Raw genomic sequence first — 11,930 nt, forward strand, 5'->3', positions numbered from 1 at the left:
CGCGCCGCGCCGGGCGGGCGCGCTGCGGAGAGGGGCAGGGAGAAGGGAGGTCGCCGGCCCTTCCCGGCTTTTTTACCTGCCTCTGCGTCCCCCGATCCGAGGCGTCTTTCCTGCGGGAGCCGCTGGCGCGACTCTGCCCGGGCAGCAGCAGCCCGCGAGCGGCGAGGAGTCCAAGTTTTCCCCGGCTGGGCCGCCCCCCTCCCGTCCTGGTGCTCTCGCCGTATCCACAAACTACTCCATCTCCTCCAGCCCCAGCGCAGCCGCTTATATAGGTTATAGGATGGACATGAGACGGCAGATAGTATCGACTTGGAAGTGGGTGGAAAACAATAAAAGTCCACTTGGCAACCTCGGGAGCGTCGCTGCCGCACAAGCCCTCCCTTCCCTCCCGCCCCGGTCCCCCCCGTCCCTCCCCTTGGCGCGGCTCTCCCGGGCAGGGCTCAGTCACTCCTTCTCCGCTCTCCGACGTAAGGAGACGGTCCCAAGTGTGTGCGCGGAGTGGGAGGGGGCGGCGGGAAGATGGGAAGGGGGGGGGAGCGCCTAGCCCGAGCCTTTAATTAGAAACGCGCTGAGAAGCTTCTGAAATATTCATGGCCCTTGGCGCGGCTCGCCGTCAGGCGGGTCCCCGGCCCGGGGCCGCAGCCGCCGCACTCCCTGCCGTCACTCGCTGGGGGCCGCGTCGCGGGGGCGGACGGGGAAGCCGCGTGTTTACCAGGAACTTCGGGTCTGGCTGCGGCGGGGAAGGGGAGGCGTTGGGGCGGGCGCGAGCGGCTGGGGAAGAGGGAGGCTATTTTCTGCTCCTCCCGACCGGGAAGCCCGCAGCGAGGTGGCTGGAGTAGGGTCCGGGTGGAAGAGGCGGGCGTGTCGCCTTTCTCGCTGATTCTTGGCAAGGGCAGTCCCGCGTGGCGAGGCGGCTTCCTGGGCTCTCAGCGCGGCACTGCCTGGAAACGCTCCCAGTAGAGCCGGCTGGGGTGGGGGGAGGCGGGCGAAGCGGCAGACGGCAGTGCCACGGGCAGCGGAGCGCTGAGGGTTCCTATCAGCTCTGTCGGAAAACGGTGACAAGCCGAATTAAGGGGGATTACCACGGGGGACGTGGGAGCGACGGCGATGGAAGGAGAGGAGGCGAAAGCCTCCCGAAAACACGTAGCGTTATGTTTCCCCGTAAGTGGGAGCCATCCTGCAAGACTCAACACCTCCCGCCCAACCGCAGATTTTCAACCCAAATACTGTTCCCCTCCGTTTCCCTATTAAGCCCCTTAGAATTTCTGGRGCTGAAGTGAAACACGGTGAAACATGATCCAACTGAGCTTTTCTATTTACTTTGATTGTGTGTATAAACCTCTCCCTTGGCAGCTAAAAAGGCAAATACAAAGTTGGATCGAGCAGTGAGAGTACTTTCCAACCCCCAAAAGAAGACGGGGTCGGAGTGGGAGGCGAACGGTTGAGGGGACGGGAGGTGAACTCGCCGGGAAGGAGGCATCCAGCTGATAACGTCCGCTCCCACGCAGTGAGATCGGTAACTGAGAAAGCGCTGCCTCTCCTACCCTGCGCTGGTGGTCAGGTAGAGCGCGGCGGCGTCCTCTTCAGGCAGCAGCAACAGTGACCCGCAGCGGCAGCTGGCGAAACTGAGCCCTGGCGAGGSCGAGCCGAGGGAAGCGGCGCGGACCCAGCGCGGGGGGGGGCGGCGACCCATCCGAGCTCCCCCTCGGGGGCTTTGCCCGCCGACGCGAACCCCGTGTCGCCGCTGGGCACGGGCGCGGGAAGCGCGCGGAGGCGACCGTTAACGGCGGCGGCGCGCGGAGGCGACCGTTAACGGCTGCGGCTGTGAGGCCCGCCGGCCCGCGCCGTGCCGCCGTCGTCTGTCAGAGCCAGGAGCCGCCTCGCCACGTGCGTCTCGAAGGAGCTTCGCCTTCTGCCGGTTGAAGAGCGTTACAGCTGCTCACAGAGGGCTGTAAATCACCGTCGGCCTGTCGCGGAGTAARTTTTCATGACTAGATTTACAGGTCCTTCAGAACAAACGGAAAAAGAAAAAGGAAAAGATGATTTCACAATGTTCTGTGTTCACTTTTTGTATGTTGCATTCTGTTTTCTGCAGATACTATTTTATTATTTTTAAATATGTAGATACAATACACAATACAGTATGATTAAGAAAGACATCCAGAGGCAAGATTGAGCAAGAATAATTTTGAAAGGAGTCCAGAAAACTAGTTTCTCCTTGGCTTCGGGATTTGTTTCCAATATTGAGACTTGGGGGAAAAATTGAAACAATAGTTCATCAGTAAGAATGGTACTTTGCATGACATAACCGTGGTATGGTTGTAGTTGCAAGTTAGTCATACCAAATAGTGACACTCTAGGTATGAGACAGGGTCACAGGCTGGAGCTAGCAAAGAGGGAAAACTGGACAGATACTATGCAATCTGACAATTTACTATTTACTTCTCCTACTAAAATTAGTTATAAGTAATACTTCTTCCACATAAATCTCTTTGGAAACAGGCAGATATAATTGCAGAATGAATGGGAAGTCAGCAACATACCTGAACAGATTTTTCTGTAGCTTGCAAGGATAAGTTAAGTATGACTTTTAATCACCATACTGTAAGAAAGGAATAGCCTGCATTTCAACTATGCACTGCACACCTGTGCACTATTCAACTATGAATGTCAGGCTGCATCTTTTCTAGTAAGTTGGATGTACATCCCAAGGAACATTATCTGGCATGGAAGGTCTAGTGAATTGTTTAATAATTTGCTTCATGAAGTCGTCTTCCTCTTCAAAAGACCGTGAACTTACCAAAACTGTGTATTAATCTCTTCTGCAAGGTAACTGCAGCATGAGTTAGGGAAAGTGTTAGTTGTCATGGGCCAAAAGCGTGCCAAGGACAAATTAACAATGTAGACAATTTCATTCTGATGCCCAGACTCTCCTGTTTAATATACTAATATAGATGTAGATTCAAAGTACTATGGAAATATTAACTGAGCTATAAAGTAGATAAATAAACACTTGCCTTTTTATGCATACGGAACCTGAGGTAATGGCCTATTCTGATTTGTTTACACTGAATTATGCAAAGATATGTATGTAGTAGCTCCCTTGACTTCAGTGGCGTTAATTGAAATTTATGCTGATAGGTTTGGGATGATGCAATACTTACCACTTAAATAGCACCAAACTCCTGCTCTGCATATATATGGACAAAACTGCGATCCCCTAGACTTCCACCCACCTTTCGTCTGACTCTTGAGGCTTCTAAGTTGGAGGTACATTATTTTGCCATTAAAGCTCACAGGTGCTTGGAGTTCTTTCCTGGATGTTGGGAAGCATCTGACTCTTGAGTTAGTAGCCTAGATGCTGAAGAAAGCGTGCTTCCAGGTTTTACAAAGTGTAAGTTTGAATGCCTTCTGGCAGAAATGACAGATGAACACACCTTCTCATGACCCCCAGTCTCAAAAAGCAACAGAGTCTTGGATGAGGAGGTCACAGAGATATTACAGTATAATAAATATTTTGGTTTGTCCTGCAGGGATAGATTTCATTTAAAAACTCCTACTGTGATTTTTTGGCTTATGCTTACAGAATGTCAAGTTAGTGGACTCCTCTGCAATTGATCTTATGAATAATCTACAATGTTAATAAAAATACCTAATCTTTAAAATAAATATCTTAATTCTCTGAATAAGGATCTTGTGAAGAAAGAAGATCAAATGCTTTACTGAGTGGACAAACTTCACTGATGAACTGTTCTACATTCCCTGGATGGATTGTAGAACAGAGGCACCATGTTAGGAACTTGGAACAAAAACCAAAGCAGAATTTCTAGCTTTGTTAACTAACACAGAGTAGTTACTGTTTTCTGGGTAGTAATTTTACTAAATTTCAGCAATTCCATTCTCTAATGCCATGTTAGAATGCCCCCCCCTTTTTTTTACGGTGTACGTGAAAACAAGAAAATGTGTTTTCCTTGGTTCTATCTTCTAAGACTGGTGAAATTTTCATGCTAAGAGCCTTACAGTTTCAAGCATGCTCTTGTTTCAGCTGATTATAACAGACATAAGGGTTCCTATTTATATTTAATAAAAGCAAGTCCAACATTTTCTGAAGTGATTACAGAGCAGAGCTGATTGTCTAAATCAAGCTCATAACCAATATATGAACTGAGTGTATGGTTAGGAGAAAATTCCTATGGACATTCATATGACTAGACTAGAAAAATGCTTCTCGTATTGCTCTCTATTGACCTCAGAACCTCAAAATAATGTTTTGAAATACGTTTTTTCCCCGTAAGCATTACAGCTGCTTACAAAAATTCTAAAAAGTTGCACTGTTAATTTGAAAAACAGACTTTTCAGTCCCCAGAAGAAAAGAAGTATTTAATCTTCTTCAGGTTATATGTCAATCATGCTAAAAATAAATATGATGGGATGGCATGGGGCTGGTAATTCTACTGGATTTGTTGAGTGTGTATCAGTTGACTGAAATGACAACTTCCAAAGTGTAGATGACATCCATCATAAAGGTGAAGATTTGACAGTAACAGATCCTACTTACAATTTAGGCTTCTTATTCCATATAGAAGTCAATAATTCTTTAAAGAGGAAGCTTTATTCTATCTGATGATTCAAGAATATCTACACTGGCAAGTGACAAGCAGATTTTCTTTCTGGCCACTATTAGGTTAGCTACATTTCTGTGAGCAAACTTTGCAAGTAAGCATTACTTTGGAATCTATATTTATGATGGTTCCTTTTAAAATCTAGATAGAAGAAGCAGTACAGTACGTTTTCAATGTAACATACTGTACAAAAGTGTAAAATAATATTTATGTACCTGGCTCACTCGTCTCTGAGAGCCTCCAGCTCTCAGAGGCAATGCTGAATGAAGTGACAGCTGCTGGGGAGGGCAGAGATGAGGCATTAAGAATTTCTGTAGTGCTGAAATCAACCAGAGAATGTACATAACCTGAACAAAAACTTCAACAGATGTTAGATGTATTAAAGCCAATTAAGCATTTTAAGGGCTTTCCCTATCTCTTACCTGCTCCAAGTTCCAAGAAGATTAAAATTCCATAAATCATCCCTGCAACCAAGACTGAAGAACTTGATACATGTCAGTGTTACAGGCAGGGCCAGCCTGATGTTTGATACAAAGTTTAAAAAACAGATCTCTGGCTATAGTATTCTTTACCTGTAAATTCAAGTCTAAAGACAGCTCTGCGTTGGCCAACAAGTCAGTCATTGAGCCAGATTCAACATTATCTTCAGTCAGTCTTGCAGGGCTTCACCAGCGCAAACCTACTATGGAAATCCCCCTGAGCAAGCTGGAATAAATTTAATTGTTAGGAGAGTAGTCTCTCTTTGTCTAGTTACCTTTCATAGTCTCCAAAGTATCCCCTGGAATCTCAAGGTTAAGAAACCAGAGATAGAAGATTACTCCAAATTATTCCATGTATAGGTTTTTGAAGACCCTTTACTTTGCAGAGTAAAGATAAATGCCACAAAAGAGAAGTCAAGCTTCTATTGACTGTAGACTATTGACTATAGAGGGTCACTAACAAAGATCAGGCTCCTAACTTTTAAACAACTAATAGAAACTGAAAGTCTAATTCCACTCCCCCAAACTATTTTTTTTAGGCCATAAGCAGTTCAGGGGAAGGTCTGTCTTTATCTGTATCTGATACACAGCAGTGGGTCTGCTATAKGTGTGTTCATTGTTGTCTGCTATTTCTTCACCTTAGAGCTACATAGCTGCTGGTAGAGTAGCTGTCTTTCCATGTAAGAGCAAGACTAAAATCCCTAGCTGATTTCTCTCACTAGCCAATAGAAGGCATTGCTTTCTSTGGCCTGTTCTGATTTCTCTGTGCTACAAAAGGAATGAGGATGACTTCAGTATGTGTAAGAACTTGTTTTAAAGGCAGAGTAGCTTGCTCTTTCATTCCCAACCATAGATCTTAGCTCAAAGAGACAAGTGAATTACATGTGTTTTATAGAGCCATAGCTGATAAATGATAACATGTTTCGGTAGTATAGTCTGAGAATGTCATCTCACTATATGTATGTATCACTTTCTAAAAAAATAAATGTTGAAAAATAGATGTCATCTTACATAAAGATAAGGATGTCCTGTATGAGTCATTATCAGCATTTGGATACTAGGCGCAAGTATCTACCACTTTAAAAACTTGCGGTACTTTTTTCCTGCTGTGGATAATCAGTAGGCAGTCACGCTGCTTATTTAGTAGGTAGGCTCCATCACTTTCTGGTGGTCAGCTGGACAACTGTTTACACTTCAGATACAAAGCATACCTATCGGCAAGATCATGGTCTAGAGACTGCTTGTAGGTGAGTACAGCAAGATCGTAGTCTGGAGACTGCTTGTAGGCAAGATCACGTGGCTGTGACATTATCAGTGGTTCTGTCCTTCCAGAAACCGGCACTGCAGCCCCAGCTTTATCCTCCTCAGGACCAGCTTCATATTGCAAAAGCTACCTTCTAGGGTAAAAGCATAAAGTTTACTCAATAGCAGCAGAGGACTATAAAGAGCAGTCTGTAGTGTTAAGATTTTGACTCATGGCCTTTCTTGATTCTGCACTTCACATGATAGAAAGAAACTGTCCACTAGCCCAAACTTGTGATTTTTGTCTCTTCTTGTGTGGAAGACTGCTATCTTTTAGAGGGAAGAAAACATCTCGACTCAGCCTAGCCTAACTGCAGGAAATTCAGGACCTGGCATACACAGACAGCATTTATAGGAGCAAATATAATGTGCTCAAGACCACTGCTAGAGCCTCTGGCACATAAACCAGCTGGCATGGAACAGGCCACATCCATTCGGTTCATCCTTCTTATGCTCTGTGAGAGGGTAGCCTTATGCAAACTACTCATTAGGAATACTTCTGGGACTGCCTAGCTTCCCAACTGTACACAGGAATCCATTAGGAGAGTTGGCACAGACTAAACATGTGCCAGGGATTGCTCTAACAGTGTAGGTGGCTGAGTTCCAGTGCCTGGGCACCGTCCCTGGCAGCATTCATTTTTGTCTTCTGGTGTAGTCACAGCCTGTGAGTTTTGCCCAGATTGTAAGGGACAGAAGCAATTGCAAAGCAGCTATCCCTTTGGGGACTCTTACCGACCAGTAGATTTTACAGTAGCTTTGCTGCATCATGGCTCAAATTGGAATAAAACAAGCATCAGAATCTGGGAATTCATAAGCAGCTTTAAAAATAGTTCCCGGTCTTTACAGTCAGGCAGCTGTGTGCAGCCTCCACTGGAGGCAGCAGAGAACCAAAGCAGAGCGGGAAAAATCCCTGTGAAAACAGTTTAGTTACAGAACAAGATAAAAAGCTAAGTTTCCCAATCACCACCACTCTTGTGATTGTGTAAATATAAAATCTTTTAGATCTTGGAAGACAATGGATCAAAATGGTCAATATCTTTAGCTTTTAACCCAGGGGAAAACAAAAGATTAAAACGTAATTTTGTATGACCTTTATAAGGTGGTCTTTCTCCTAAGACAGTAAACAAGTTCAGCTCACATTACATTATTTTTAACAAACTATTACATATTTATTGAATATTTTGCTACTGTGATTGCTCTCTTCAGCCTCTTTCCTGATCTGATTTCCCCCCCCAAAATCTCAGTCGATTTTTTAATGGAGGAATTTTGACACATACATACTGTTTTGGCACAAGTGAAAACTTTCTGTACATTTGACCATTTATTATTATTATAATCATTTCCATAATTTTTATCTTATTCTAAAGTAAAAGGTCAGGTTTGTTGAAGCTTTTCTCATAGAACATTAATGCCAAATGGTTCTGAAACTGAAAACTAGCTTGGATTTGACAGTCATTAAAAAGTGGAACTAATCTTCAATTTTTATGGGTTGATTTTATTGTTCTTGCTAAGATCACATATTCCAAAAATCACATTGTAAAGGTCTTTTCTGCAATTTTCACTCTAATTTGCTTTTATTTAGAAAAGACAGATAAATATAAAAAAGATACAACTTTGAAAAGACCTTATGTTGCTGGATTAATTACTATCAAAAATAATAATCTAATTGCTAATTTACTGTTTATGTTATTAATTTAGGTTTTTCATTGACTTCAGTCTGGATAATAAACGCAGTGCAACCATTTTCACCTTTTCCAGTTGGCATACTCATTTCAGGAAGACTTCATGCATTTTTATAATGACTTAATGACAGATACCGCATGGGAAAGGTTTTTGATTTAAAATGTTAATTTTCCATTAAATATTCAACTGAGAGATTATTTCTTTTGTATGCAAATTCTGTAAAACATCATTCTGATATACTAAAGAATTTGGCTCTGTAATTAAAAAAATACAAATGGACTTCTATCACTGCCATCGGGTATTACACACAGATATGGCTGTTTTCCTCCATGTTCTCACTTGTTTCACAGAGCAAATTTAGTGGAAATAATGCTTTGATGATTTCAGTTAAGTCAGAAATAACAATCAGATGTTTTTATTAGAGGCTGTCATGGAAAGACAATGTTCCATAGGCAGCTTTGATCAATTCATCTGACCTTTGCAGTTACTCTTTCTGAAAACATTGGATTCGCATTAAAAAAAAAAGTGTTTCAGATAGAGCTGTTTGTCTTTTTTCTCTGTCAATATTGGTCCTGGTAGAGCAGCAAGAGGATGGTACATAAAGGAAAAGGACTTTAGTAATCATGATTAGGAACTAGATAAAACCTGAATTTCCATTCTCTGAGTTAGTTCAACATTTCAAARCATCTTTCTTTTGATTTGAAGACAATCTCATAAATGAAAAAAAAAGCTTTTAATGATAGGAACTGTTAAAACATTGTCAGGGATCACAGACTAACTTAAGTTTTCTCCAAAATTAAAAGAGGTACCCTGCTAATTCATGAGTGGGAGTGCTCTTGGGGGTTCCCCAGAATTAGGATTAGCACAGGAAGCTACGTGCTGTGGAACAGGATGCTTAGCAAATGAAGTCTTGAGAGGCCTTCTAGGGTCTTTAAAGCTTAGATCTAGCTAAATTTCCCAAGGCTGCTATGTTTTTGGCTCCATGATGTCCTGCAATCCCTGATTGTGCCAAGAAACTTGATCTTGAGATTGGCTGTTCAATCTGTTAAGTCCCCAGTTGCCTCACTCTGAAGCAATCTGTTCGGTGCAACAAACTAGGGAGTTGTGTTTGTGATTTTYCGGAGTTTGATAGAAAGCAAAATATTTCCACAGAACATTCTTTCTGACAAAAAAAAAAACTTATTAACAAAGTTTGGAAATATTTTACTAGGTCTAGTAGGGAGTTTTCAGACTGAGAGACTGAGTGGAGGAATAGAAATTAAAGAAGCCTGATCTATTTAGCATAGTTTTTCTTTGTAAACCACTAAATATTGCTGATTTTTTTTTCTTGCTGAGAAAGTAAGACTTACTGTGTTCAACAAGCAAGTGCTTTTGTGGGCAGGCAGTTAGCTCCAAACAATAGAGCATAAACAAACATCTATCTGTTATGTCAGAAAAAGTTCTGGATTTTGCGTTGCATGGTAAAATCAGTATTTTTATTTTATTTGTCTTAATCTATATTTGAGGTGAGATGGCCCTGACAGCAGATTAGTTATCAGAGAGCAGTGCATCCAGGAGAATGGCAAAGGGGTCTGACGGTTTTCTGTAGCGTACTTCTGAAACAGAACATTATTCCATGTTGATCTAATATGTGTCCAATGCAAATGGATGCTCTGATTAGTTGCTTTATATAATGTGGAAAACAGATGCATTTTTGTTGTCATGAAAGGGAAACTGGATGATTCTTTCTTATCTTACCCAAAGGAATACATACAGAAAATCAAACTCAGGTGATTTTTAACTCAGTAGACTTCATTAACCTTGAAAGTCCAGTTTTCCCGGCTGATGAAATATCCATATACCTTATGTCTTTAAAAAGGGTCTTCTTGAAGCCAGTCCCCATTAACTATCCTGACATCAGTGTATTAATCATAGCTTAGTGGAAAATAACAGAGATAAATTGTGTTTACTTGCCCATTTTAACAGATTTTTATGTTATTCAAGGCAAAAACACCTGATTACCTGTCTTGTTGCAGTTTATATTGTAATGTTTCCTTTGACACTTTCTACAGCCACTGAATTATTTTTATGATTTTTCTGTGATCCTTCCACTTTTTTCTTCAACATCTCTTTCTGAAAGAGAATATCAGAATAGCACACAGCATGCCAGTATTAGCCTAAACAATGCTGTATGTGGATTTCAGGCATCTTTCTATCTCTTGTTAATAAACTTAAGTGCCAATTCATTCTGTCATTTTGCTACTGGTTGGTATTGGGTTCTCATATTAGTAGCACATATTAAACTCCTTAATAAGATGATATCTTTGCAATTACTTTTGGCAACAAAATCTRTTGTCTAAGAAAATCCAAACCATCTTATCTTGCAAAACCTATTTTTCTTAAAATCAGTATTGACTGAGATTAACTATATTCCTATTTTTTAATTCTTTGTTTATTGATTTTTATATTGTCTTCGGTATTATTTTGCCTCTAATTGGACTCAGACTATTCAGTTATCCTTCAAATCATTCAATTTCCTCATTTTGAATGGTGACAAAAAGTCACTGTTTTCAGTCCTTTGTTGATTTGTTGTCGCTGTAATAAATAAATAATATTTAAATCAGAAGACTAGATATTTCCTCAGTAAATAATAAGTGTTACTGGAAACAGCTTATGGGACTGTAAGATGTTTATCTCTTGATATTGCTTAATATCTTTCTCAGTTACTTGTGAAGTAGGAATCTTCCCTTTATTCCTATGTGATCCATGTATCTTATCCAGCTTCCTTCCAAGGACAGTAAAGTATTAATTGAATAAATGTTCCTTTTCTACACTATTAATAATTTAACAATTCACGTCTAGTTAAAAGGTCTATTTCGTTGTTATGATTCATTTCTCTCACAATATACTAGAATTCCTCGCTCTTAGCTGTGCCACAAATGGATTTTCTCCATTTTTGTTAGCTTTCCTATAGTTCAGATGATAGTTTTARCTGCTATAGTCATCTGTCATTGTGTTTCAGTGTTATTAATGCAAGTCTTGTAAAGAAGACTCATGCCTAACATGGCTATTGAGCTTTTTGAAGGTATCAACATGCATTAATTGATACTGTCAAGAAACTATCTTTCAACATGCTCCTAAAGAAATAAAATATTCAATGAATAAGAACTAAGATCCTTATATAGGTATATAAATACTTAAAATATAGAAAACAGAGGTGGTGTAAGCAGTTTTCACCCTGCAAGAAATTATCAAGGGATCTTGCTAAGATTGACAATTTCCATCATATTCATAAACAATGTGAAAAATAGCATTCCTTGAAAAAGGTGACAGTTTATTGATAACAAGTTATTCAAGTAACAAACAGAAAGCCTGAGTAAGAAAAATTGGAAAAGAATCTTATGAAATTAAATGACTGGGCAATATAATGGAAGATGGTATTCAGTATAGATACATCCAATATTAAGTAGAATATATAGGAAAAGCATTCCAAACTTTACACAGAAAGGAGATTGAATACTGAGTTGGTATACTATGTTTCAAGAATGACATCTTGGAAYTATAATAGATGGTTCTGTTAAAAATGTCATCCCCATACTCAAAATCAAATTAAAAACTATTTTAAAAAGATCAGAGAACAAAATAGAAACCATTCCTCCACTCTCCGTAGAGGGTTGTGATCTGTCTGCAGCTCTGTTCCATCCAAGCTCCTGCTTGCAAAAGCATATAATAGAACTGGAGAAGCTTCAGAAAAGTTTAGAAAGGCTGAGTAAGTGGTGTGAAACAGCTTCTGTACTAAGACAGCTAAATAGATTAGGTCTCTTCAACAAGGAGGTGACAGGACTGAAGAGGTTCGTAGCAGAGG

The 11,930-nt window shown here is 41.0% G+C and overlaps 1 protein-coding gene across 1 annotated transcript in view; it reads right to left on the reverse strand.

The window, feature by feature from the left end:
• ALKAL2 (ALK and LTK ligand 2) overlaps window positions 1-373 on the reverse strand; it is a 15,178-nt gene extending 14,805 nt beyond the window's left edge. Inside the window, exon 1 of the mRNA XM_085317773.1 lies at window positions 77-373. The gene's annotated coding sequence lies outside the window, so the exon portion shown is untranslated. The remainder of the gene's footprint in view (window positions 1-76) is intronic.
• Between the last annotated feature and the right edge of the window lie 11,557 nt (window positions 374-11,930).

This window comes from Rhea americana, unplaced genomic scaffold (genome assembly GCF_003343005.1).
Source record: "Rhea americana isolate MKP2758 unplaced genomic scaffold, rheAme1 scaffold_503, whole genome shotgun sequence".
NCBI lineage: Eukaryota > Metazoa > Chordata > Aves > Rheiformes > Rheidae > Rhea > Rhea americana.